Consider the following 10,894-nt stretch of genomic DNA (forward strand, 5'->3'; position numbering starts at 1 on the left):
TCGACTTCACTCTGCTAGTGCACTACCGCTTCGAGGACATCTAACCACTGCTAGTAGACCGACTTCGACACATGAACCCATTCAGATTCTACATCCTTAAAGTGTTGGTAACAATTTAATATTCTTGTATCTTTTCTTGCAAAAAGGGAAGTGTAGGCTATTATACTTTCCTGTTATCCATACTTATATTTGATTCCCTCTTCTGGCAGTTTTGGAAGAGGTTGATAGTGGAATGCCTGTTGATACGGTCCGAGGGATCATGAGTCTTAGAATAGGAGTCACCAAAGGATCCGAACCAAGTAACTTCTCGTGTACTTGTGTTTTTTAGTTCTATTTCATTTTCTTCCATTGCGTACTTAATTTTTAATTTTGAAAAAGAACAAAGTTTTTTTACATGTGATTCACCCCCTCTCATGTGCCACCGATCCTACACATACTTCTTTGGTTCCATCTCATTTAAGATATTATCGATAGAGGAGATTAATGATATACAGAGTATCAACTGATGACAGCATTGCAGACCCACTGACCAAGACCTTAGCACAAAGGAAGCATGATGATCACACTAGATCACTCGATATTAGATACTTCAGTGATTGACTCTAGTGCTATAGAGAGATTGTTAGTGTCAGCCCTAAGAGTCAATTATAAGTTAATTGACTTAGGACATATTATATCATATTTATCAATAAAGGTAATATTTTAGTTATTATATTTATTTTATGTTTTTGCTAGCTGAATAATATAATAATACCTAAAATAATAGGTTCTAATCTATAATATATTAATTAGTTGAATTGATTATGGGAGACTATCAATATATATATAATACACTACTCTTAAATATTCTTAGTTAAGTGTTAATAAATAAAGATAATATTAATATATTGAGACTAACATGTAGGTCAACTGATGAATTGATCTCATAAGTTATGGATATAAGATATCAAGTTGACATATGAATATATATTAGAAAATATGTATTGAATTTACCTGCCATGAGAAGTTTCATGGATTGTTATATGAGTGTCATAAACATTCTCATAGTGACTATTAGTATAAATAGTTATTAAACCAGAAGTTACTACGGTTCTCTATATAAGGAGTTGTGTACTTTGGCATCGACAAATGCCACTCATAACAAAGTAGACTATAAAGTTGCTCACTGGGTATGCAATAAGCTATGCAGAAGGATGTGAGTGATATAGATAGGATTTGTCCCTTCTATATAATGAAAGAGATATCTTTAGGCCCCTTGAATGAGTAGGACTACTGAAATGCATAATCATACTCAAATAAGTCAATATAAGATATTAAACTTATTTAGTTAAGTGAGTTTACTTAGAAATCAAGAAATACATAGGTAGATGAGAGGATGACATGATCTATGTCTTATAAATCAATCTAGGTATCAAGGACAAAAGGAATGAGTTATACGAGATAATGGTCACAGTCAGGTTTGGTTGATCGTGACATTCTCATCACTTAGGTAGCAATGATGCATTGCTAGATGACACTCATTACTTGTGTATCTAAAATAGTTTTAGAAACATTGTGAACGTTAGAAGAACCAAATATGTCACACACAAAGAGCATGTTAATTTGGAGATAAGTGTATTTATGGTTTCAAACCTTAAGCTTATTAAATTAATAAGTTAATCTAATTGAGTTTTGGACTTATTTAATTAATGGGTTAATCCAATATTCTTGTTCTTTCTTTTAATCTCAACCCAACTAGAAAGCCCACTATAAGAAGCCCTAATGGTTAGGTTTTATTTTTGATCTTCACCTTAAATAACCATCTCTTTATTGTCACCTTAAATAGCATCTCTTTAAAGAGGGCAAGAAGATGAAGAATTAGCAAGAAGGTGAAGAGTTAACTTCTTCATGGATTGTCATCTTAAATACATCTCTAGTATGAAGGAAAAGGTGTGTGAGACTCTCCAAATTTTTGAGTTCGTGGGATGAATGAAGAACATGCTAATATGGATAGCATAGAGGCACAAACATTTTGATTGTACTCAGATCAACTAGACTAGTAATCTTGTAAGGGTTGTTCACGCATTAAAGGTAACAATCCTATTCGCTAGAGTAGTTGTAAGAGTAGTTCTGCATTTGCATGGATCTCTAGAGAGATCAATTTCCACTGCATTTTAAATTTATTTTTCACTATAGATCCCTAATTCCCAAGACTTTCATAGTGTAGTTATCAAGATAACAAGTACTAATAATTTTACGAGTAACTAGAGAATCATAATGGGCCTTCTATTCATCATTGTAAAAAATAATGCCATGAGGATTTTATGTACCATCGTCGCATGCCCGATGCTTTCCTTTTTCAGTGGCCTTCCCTTTGTCAGTGACCTTTCCCTTGTTGGTACAGGAAGCAGAAGTCAATCGAACCTAGATTTTGATTATGTCAAAGGGTCTAATGTTAAGTTATCTTGTAATCTAACAAGGTTGATTCTAGGTAGGTGGAAAATCCTAGGAGGTGGTAACCCTAGGTCCTAGGGGACAGTAACCCTAGGTGATGGAAAGTTCTAGCTACGGTTAGGAAGGTGGAAAACCCTAGGTGGAGGTAACCCTAAGTCCTAGAGGGTGGTAACCCTAGGATGAAAGTCCAGTCGGTCTAGAGGACTGGTCTGGCAACAGGTAACTTCTCATAAGAGGAGTAGGTGAGGATGAGTTCCTCGGTAAGGGAACAGTAGACGTTGGTTCGACCTAGGATTTCTAGAGGAAATTCAAAGTCAGAATCGGGCAATCCGAAAGCTGTCAAGCTATTTATTTACATATTAATTGCTATTTGTCTAACTCTATTTTGTAGGAAACTAACAAGTTTTGTAGGGTCGAACTTAGCCTTAATCGGTCGACCAATCCTAGTACGAACAGGTTGGTCAACCAAACCTTGGGATCGGTCGACCGAACAGTGGATATAAGATGACCGAGATCAAGCTGGATTGATCGGATCAGACTAGATAAGCTAGCGAGAATAACAGGATCGGTCGACCAAATGGCAAGATTGGTCGACCGAATGAGGACTCATCCAAAGCTGAATTTGGATGGGGAGACAGACCAATTCAGGCAGGATCGGCCGACCGACCCAGGGGATTGGTCGACCCATCAACGACGAGTTAAACCTGATCTCGAGATCAGTGGATCTAGATTAGGCCTAACTTGTCTATTTAAGGAGGGTTCGACTAGTTGCTTTAACAACACAATTTTCGAGATCAAGAACGAACAATTGCTGCTCTCTTTAATGCTACTCCGACAATCGACGAACAAATTCCTAATTCCTTATTGTCGGTATACTTTGTTTTTTTTAGTACTTGTAATTGCTTACTTGTAAAAGATTTTTGAACTATTAGTGATTCCTCACTGAAAGTGATCAATGATCATGGGACTTAGAGTAGGAGTCGTCATAGGCTTCGAACCAAGTAAAAGAAATTGTGTTAGCATTGCTTTTGTCTTATTCTTTATTCCGTTGCGTTACTTTCAGTTTTCTGAAATGAATAAAAAAACCACGAGTGTTATTCACCCCCCTAGCACATCATCGATCCTACAACCCTTGCCTATGTCAGGATCATTGCCACCCCTAGATCCAAGACTCCTACAAAGTTTCTTTAGCATCTTGGTGTAAGAAGAGTACAAGTGAAAAGGTGGCTTAAGGTTGAGGAAGAGAAGAGAAGAGTTGAGACAAGAGTAGGGAGTGCTCTTGCTCTAGATCTAGGGTCCATATCAAGGAGGAAAGAGGAGAACTCACAAAATCAGATAGAGATCAAGAAAATAAGTATTGAAGAAGAGATCTTAAAGGGGTGAGAGAATGAAGAATTCTTCTTTGGAGGAGAGCTTTAAGAGGGGAGAGGGGAGATGAAGAAGGAAATTTATGAAGAGGAGGAAAGAAAAGAGCTTGGATCTTGCTTTGGGAGAGAAGAAGAAGTTTGGAGATCTTAGAACTTAGAGGTGAGAGGAGATGGAGGAGAAGGGGAGGAAAGCACGCCCGTGTGGGTTGAGAGGCACACGACTCACCATAATAACCCTAAGTTGAATGCAACATGACCGTGCCAAAAGGCAATGGCGTGTCATGATTCCACGGCTTAAATTGTTCTTCGGGGCATGATCATGCCAAAATGGCACTGCTGCCCTATGATTCGATTGACAGTAAGGGGTATAATCTCACATGACCATGTCAATGAAGGCACGATTGTGTTAATGAAATGCCCCCTTTTTCATTTTTTTAGACCAAGGAATTGTCATGACCGTGTCTGAAGACACGACCTCACCATGGTAGAGTCAATGACCTGCTTCAAAAGTGATATGCCCATGCCATTAAGCACGGCCTGTCCATGGCATATTTGTCAGGATTTTGAAAGAGAAGCATAGCACTGATACTCAACATGACCACTCTATGCTCTACTCGACCATTTGTAATTCAAGAGGCACGACAGTGCCTTTTGGGCATGATTTCACTAAGTTTGCTCATCTAGTTGCACTTCATGAGGCAAAGTCATGTCTTTTGGGCACAACTTGCCCTCACCTCTTCTCCAAACTCCTTCAATCCCATGACAATAGCCAACAACCAACTCATGAAGGTCCTTGGTCCTGAAACCAACAACTCAACAACTCAAAATGCAAAAAGAAATAGAAAACAAATCACACTAGAAGAAGAAAGAAAATCCCTTGGATTGCCTCTTAAGAAGTGCTCGTTTGAGATCATGAGCTCGACCCATGTTTAGGCTCAACTGGGTGTCTTTGCCTTGAAGGGGTTGTGTTCCCTTCCACCATGGCAATGTGAATCCCTAAGTCATTCCTTCATTCTAGATCTTGCCAAGATGATATATTTGTCGTTCTTGGTATTGGGGTTCTTTTCTTGACCACCTAAAATTGGTGCTTCATTCGGCAGTCAATCGTCTAGGTGATGCTTTTTCTTCTCTAGTTGGACTCCTTCCAACCTACACAAAACTTTTAACTATAAATAAATTAGCAGCCATAGATAAATCAAAATCTATTTTTTCCTCACCTACTACCAATGAGAGATTATGACTCTTGACATATATTGTAGCTCCAGCTATGGTAAGGAAATGTCATCCCAAAATGATGAGAATTTTTTAATCTTCCTCTATTTCTTAGACCACAAAGTTTGTAGGAACTATAAAGCTCCCCACTTCCACTAGCACATCCTTAATAATACCCATTAGGTATCCACAGGAATAATGTGCTAGTTATAGTGCTATAGTAGTCAATTTGAGGTCATTCAATCCAAGCTTCTTGCAAATAGAATAAGACAAAATACTTACACTAGCTCCAAGATCACAAAAAGCTTCTATCAAGGTTGTGTCGATCTTGTAAGGGATAAAAAAAACTCTCTGGATATTTAAGCTTTGGAGATAGTGTGTAAGTACCCCGTCATGGTTTTGAAGTGATCAACCAAGTCAAATTAGGTTCTGTTGTTATTTTGATGCCTTGTGTCTAAGTGTGTAGAAACTTAGGAGTACAAAAAGTCGAGCGAAAGATGCAGCTACCAAGAAAGACGACATGGGAGAGAGTCGACGGACTCGGTGCATCCGAGGGACGAGGTGTTGCGGAAGAGTGCGCTGGAGGACGAGAAGGAGGCACGCGACATTTCCAAGGGACAAGAAGCCGGAGTGAAAGGTTTCTCATGAAGGTCAAAAAATGGGTTTAAGTGTGCCCTATTCCGGATGGCCGAAATCACCCAATGAGCGGAGCCGAAGTGAGAGCTCAGACCAAAAAGTCAACATAAAGGTTGACTTTAGTCCGAGGGCAGGGACTAAGTCTAGGTGTCCAGACTAAAAATTTTATCAAAAATCAACGTGGCACGATCTGTTACAAAGAGGATAAAATTCTATCCACATCTAGGTGCCTAGAACCCTTCCAGGCGCCCCCGATCGGGGCTATAAATATAACCCTAATCCCAGTAGCTTAGAAAATCACTTGTAAAATGACTTATATTCTTGTTCTACTACTTTTATGAGCTATCAACATTGTAAAGAGACTCCTCTGCCCAAAGGAGACTTGAGTGAACTTCATTTGTCTAGGATTAGCAATCATCTGATTACAAACCTAGTAAATTCTTTTACCTCTGCTTTTTAATTTATGCATTTATATTTTGTTATTATACTAGTGTTTTTTCAATTTAGTTTGAAATGTCAAGAAAGGTTGATTTAGAGTTTCAGGGCAATTCACCCCCCCTTCTTGCCGGCCTCCAAGGGACCAACATAGTGTATTTAGAATCAAGGCACCACACTCTTCGGTTAGAGTAATGGTCTCATATCCATCCTTGCGATGGTTGGAGATGATTTCTTTCATGAATTTAGCAAACTTGGGCATTTGTTACAAAGCGTCAATGAGAGGTATCTATATGCAAAATTCTTTGACCTTTTCTAGAAATTGATCAAACTCTTTGTCTTTCTTAACCCCGACTAGTCTTTGAGGGAAGGGAATTGGTGGTACATATCTCCTCACTGAATGATCATCAATTGGTTCATCATTCTTCTTTTCCGCTTCCTCTTGGATATAATCATTATGTCTGGAAGCTAGAGTGTCCAATTTCTTTGTTCCTCACAATCACTTGAGACTCACTCAAGGTCCTTTCACTTCTCAACTCCACAACATTGCAATGCTCAACTAGATTTGGTTCATACTTTCCCAAAAATGTCCCTAGAGATCTTGATGATAAGATAGCTACTTGTGCAATTTGATTATCAAGAACTTTTAAATGCTTCTCAACATTGTCCATTATTCTATAAAGTTACTTGATTTCATTCTTCATCTCTCCTTGAGTAGCTTACATCTCTTCAAGAATTTTCTCTATTCTTGAAGGTTATGAATTTTTTTAAAACCTAGATGATTGTCTGTTGGTCCCAGTGCGACCGGAAAGAGGAGGGGTGAATTTCCATGAAAAAAATAACAAGTATACCCTTCCCAAAACTTACGACTTTGATTAAAACAAATACTTTAATAAAAGAAACTAAAATACATAAAATAAATATGAAACACAAATGATTTACTTGGTTTGCAACCAGGGAGCTTGCTAATCTAAAGCAAATGAAGTTCAACTAAATGACTCCTTCTTCAACACAAGTTCGAGGTGTTGAATGCACATAACTTTGAAGAACAAAGTGGAAAAACTCGAATACAGAAAGTGTTGTTCTAAATTACTAAGAATAGATCTCTATTTATAGCCTGCTGGTTAAATCTGACTATTTACTGATGTGGCACGGTTCGGGTACCCCTAGCGTAGTAAACTCTATCTCCATACAACGACCTCACAATAATGTAAAGATAATTTTCTTATCCATTCCCGAGTGCTCTGACCCGCTTCGGGCGCTTGGACAACTGCTAACGTGGACCCAACAATAATCCACTCAACGAAGCACCCTGGTCAGCACCAAAGTGGTCTGAGAGCCCGGACTATCTTGTCCGAGCACCCATACCATCTTGTATGGGTGCCCGAATCGGTCAGCTTCATGCTAACTGTCTGGCACCTCCTCCGGTCACTACCTTCTTCTTCGGTCGCTTGGGTGATCCTCTGACCTTCCATATTTAAGCTCACATGAACCCAACTCTGGTCTTCTCTCCTCGAGCAGTCGTCCACTCCAGCTTCTCGTCCCTCAGAAACGTCGTGCGCTTCCTTCTCATCTGCTAGCGTACTCTTCCGTAGCACCTCATCTCTCGGATGCACGGAGCCCGTCGACTCCCTTCCCGTGTCATCCTTCTCGCTAGCTGTGTCTTCTGCTCGACTTCTTGTGTTCTTAAGCTCCTGCACACTTAGACACAAGGATCAATTACACAAGACCTGACTTGACTTAGTTGACCACATCAAAACTAATACGGGTACTGACAATCTCTCCCCTTTTGATGTGATCAACCCAAGTTAAGTTAGGGTTAAAAACAATATAACATAGTAATATAATTGCAATAATAATCATGCTATGCAATTAATAAATATGCAAAGTAAAAAAATGTACCTCCCCCTAGACTTAATGTAAAATTCTCTCTTGTTGAGCACATTAAAAAATAGTGGTAAAAATTATAAGGGTTACATAAATAGTGACTAACACTTAGAAAAATTATGAAAATTATTTTTTGAAAATCTGAATTTTGATGAATTAAAACCATTTTTATAAAAAAGAGTTTTAAAATTGTTTTTAATTGTCAATAAATTCTAAAAAATTTTGTCAATGTTAAACACAATAATCTAGAATAGTGATAAAATTTTCACAAATAACCGTAATAAATATAAGTAATAATAAATTATTTTGTATAGAGATATGTAGTTTTCAAAGAAATGTTTAAAAATAGATTTTGAGCTTGAAAAAATGTTATAAATTTTTCTAAGTATCTAAAATGGAACATATATCTACAAAAAAAATCAAAATCAAAATTTGAATGTTTCAGAATTTTTAATATTAAAAATTAATATTTTGACAAAAAATTCGTAGAAAATTCATTAATGGTTAGAAAATTTTGAAAAAAGTTTATTCTAACAAAGGATATACTGTATTATCATTGTAAAAAAAAATTTTAACAAAAATTATAACAGAGAGTTTGCAAAAAAAATATTTTTCTAACAATAGCAATTCCTTGTCTAGCAGATTAATTAAATAAAAGAAATTAAACTAGACATGATTTTAGAACCCAATATGGGTTTTTACTTGGATTGATAAGATATTTTCTAAGAATAAATTTTCTTATTATATTTCTAATTTGACCTTTGTGGAATCTATAATACCAATTTAGCGCTTGATAATTTTTGAATTTGAAGTAGCAAAATTTGAACATGTAGAATTTTTTAAATTTTCTATTTACTCTTTGAATTTAGCATTTTCAATTCTCAATTTATCAAAATCCTCTAATAAACATGATGTTACTAAGATTATTTTTATTTCTTGATTTTCCTTTTTCAATTTTCAATTTTTTGTTTTGAGTTTACACATATATTTAGACATGGATTTTATTCTAAAGTATAATTAATCAGGAGGTAAGAGACATATTTCACTTACCATGTCAAGTATGAAACTAGATTCTCCCCTGCATTGCTGCATTCATCTAATGTGGCTCCCCCTTCATCAATGCTAGCTTCTGAGTTGCTTGGTTCTTCGTGACTAGTCATCAGTGCTAGTCCAGTATAGGCTTCAATCTCATAATCAGATGATGAACTTTCATCCCAAGTAGCCTTGACATTTTTGTTCTTATTTCGCCTCGACCCATTGTCTTTCTCTTTCTTGAGCTATCGCCAATCCTCCTTTATATTTCCTTTTTGGAAATGGTAGTATCGAACATTTCTTTTGTTTCTTGAATTTTTTCTGGACTGCATTTCTTTAAACTTGTTAGATTTAAAAAACTTTTTAAACTTCCTTATCATATAAGCTTCTTGGTCTACATCAATATCTAAGTCTGACTCGAGTTCATCCTTTTTGGTGGCTTTCAGTGTCAGATTCAGAGTTGGCTCTTTAGATGTACTTGCACATCTAGTTTTATGTAATTCTAATGTTAAGAAGAGTTCTTCTAAGGTACTTACCTTCAAGTCCTTAGAAATATAATAGGTGTCTATTATTGAGGTCCACTCTAGAGTTCTAGGAAATGTGTTGAGCATGTAGAGGACTGACTCTCAGCTGGTTACTATTTCACTGAGATTGATCAGTCCGATGATTAGCTCCTTGATTTTCGTGTGTAGTTGAGCCACCTTCTCACCTTTTTTTAAGAGAAGGTTTGTTAGCTTGCTCTAAAGAATATCCCATCATGTTAGCTTCGCTTTGGACATGCCTTCATGGAGCTCCAGGAATTTCTCCCAGAGTTCTTTGGCTGAGGTGCAGCTTCTGAGGCGATTGACTTCTTAAGATGGTAATACACTTAGTAAGTGATATTCCTCTCTGTTATTGGCTACGAAGCCACTTTGTTCCTTCTTTGTCCATTGATTTTCTTCTTTCTCTTCTTCTTGTTGATCTTTAGGAACTATAAAACTATACTTTATTATTAAAAGAATCTCGAAATCTATTCTTAGAAATACCTTCATTTGACATTTCTAATGTGCGAACTCTCCCTCGAACTTTGGCGAGTTGACGCTTGGTCTGGCCTTTTCTTTTTTTTTTGCTTCGGTTGGCGTTTAGTCATTCTGAAGTGTCCTCACTTTATAGCAATTGTTGTTCTCGGTGCCGTTGATAAGAGGGGGTGAATTACCCTAAAAAAAGTATACCCTTCTCAAAACTTATACCTTTGATTAAAACAAATACTTTAATAAATGAAACTAAAATGCATAAAATAAGTACAAGACACAAACGAGTTACTTAGTTTACAACTAGAGAGGTTGATAATCCAACTAAACGACTCCTTATTCGACACAAGTCGGAGGCGGAGAAGCCTCATACAAAACGTTGAATGCATAGAACTTTGAAAAATAAAGTGTAAAAACTCGAATACAGAAAGTGTTGTTCTAAACTACTAAGACCAGGACTCTATTTATAGTTTCTAGTCAAATCTGATCATTTACTGACGTGGTACAGTTCAGGCTCTTGGCCTATCCAGGCACCCTCAGCATGGCAAACTCTATCTCTACACAACGACCTCATAAATATGCAAAGATAATTTTTATCCATTCCCGAGTGCCCGGACCTACTTTGGGCACTCGAACAACTACTGACATAGACCCAGTGATGATCAACTCGAGAGGTACCCTGGTTGGAACCAAATTGGTCCGAGTGTCTGGACCATCTTGTCTAGGTGCTCACCGATTTAGGCGCCCAAACAGTCCGAGCGCCCAGACCAGTTGGTCCAGGAGCCCAAATCAGTCAGCTTCATGCTGACCGACCGGTAACTCCTCCGGTTGCTACCTTTTTCTCAGGTCATTTGGGCGATCCTCTAGCCTTCCAAAGTCGAG

Source organism: Zingiber officinale, chromosome 4B (assembly GCF_018446385.1).
Source record: "Zingiber officinale cultivar Zhangliang chromosome 4B, Zo_v1.1, whole genome shotgun sequence".
Taxonomy (NCBI): Eukaryota; Viridiplantae; Streptophyta; class Magnoliopsida; order Zingiberales; family Zingiberaceae; genus Zingiber; species Zingiber officinale.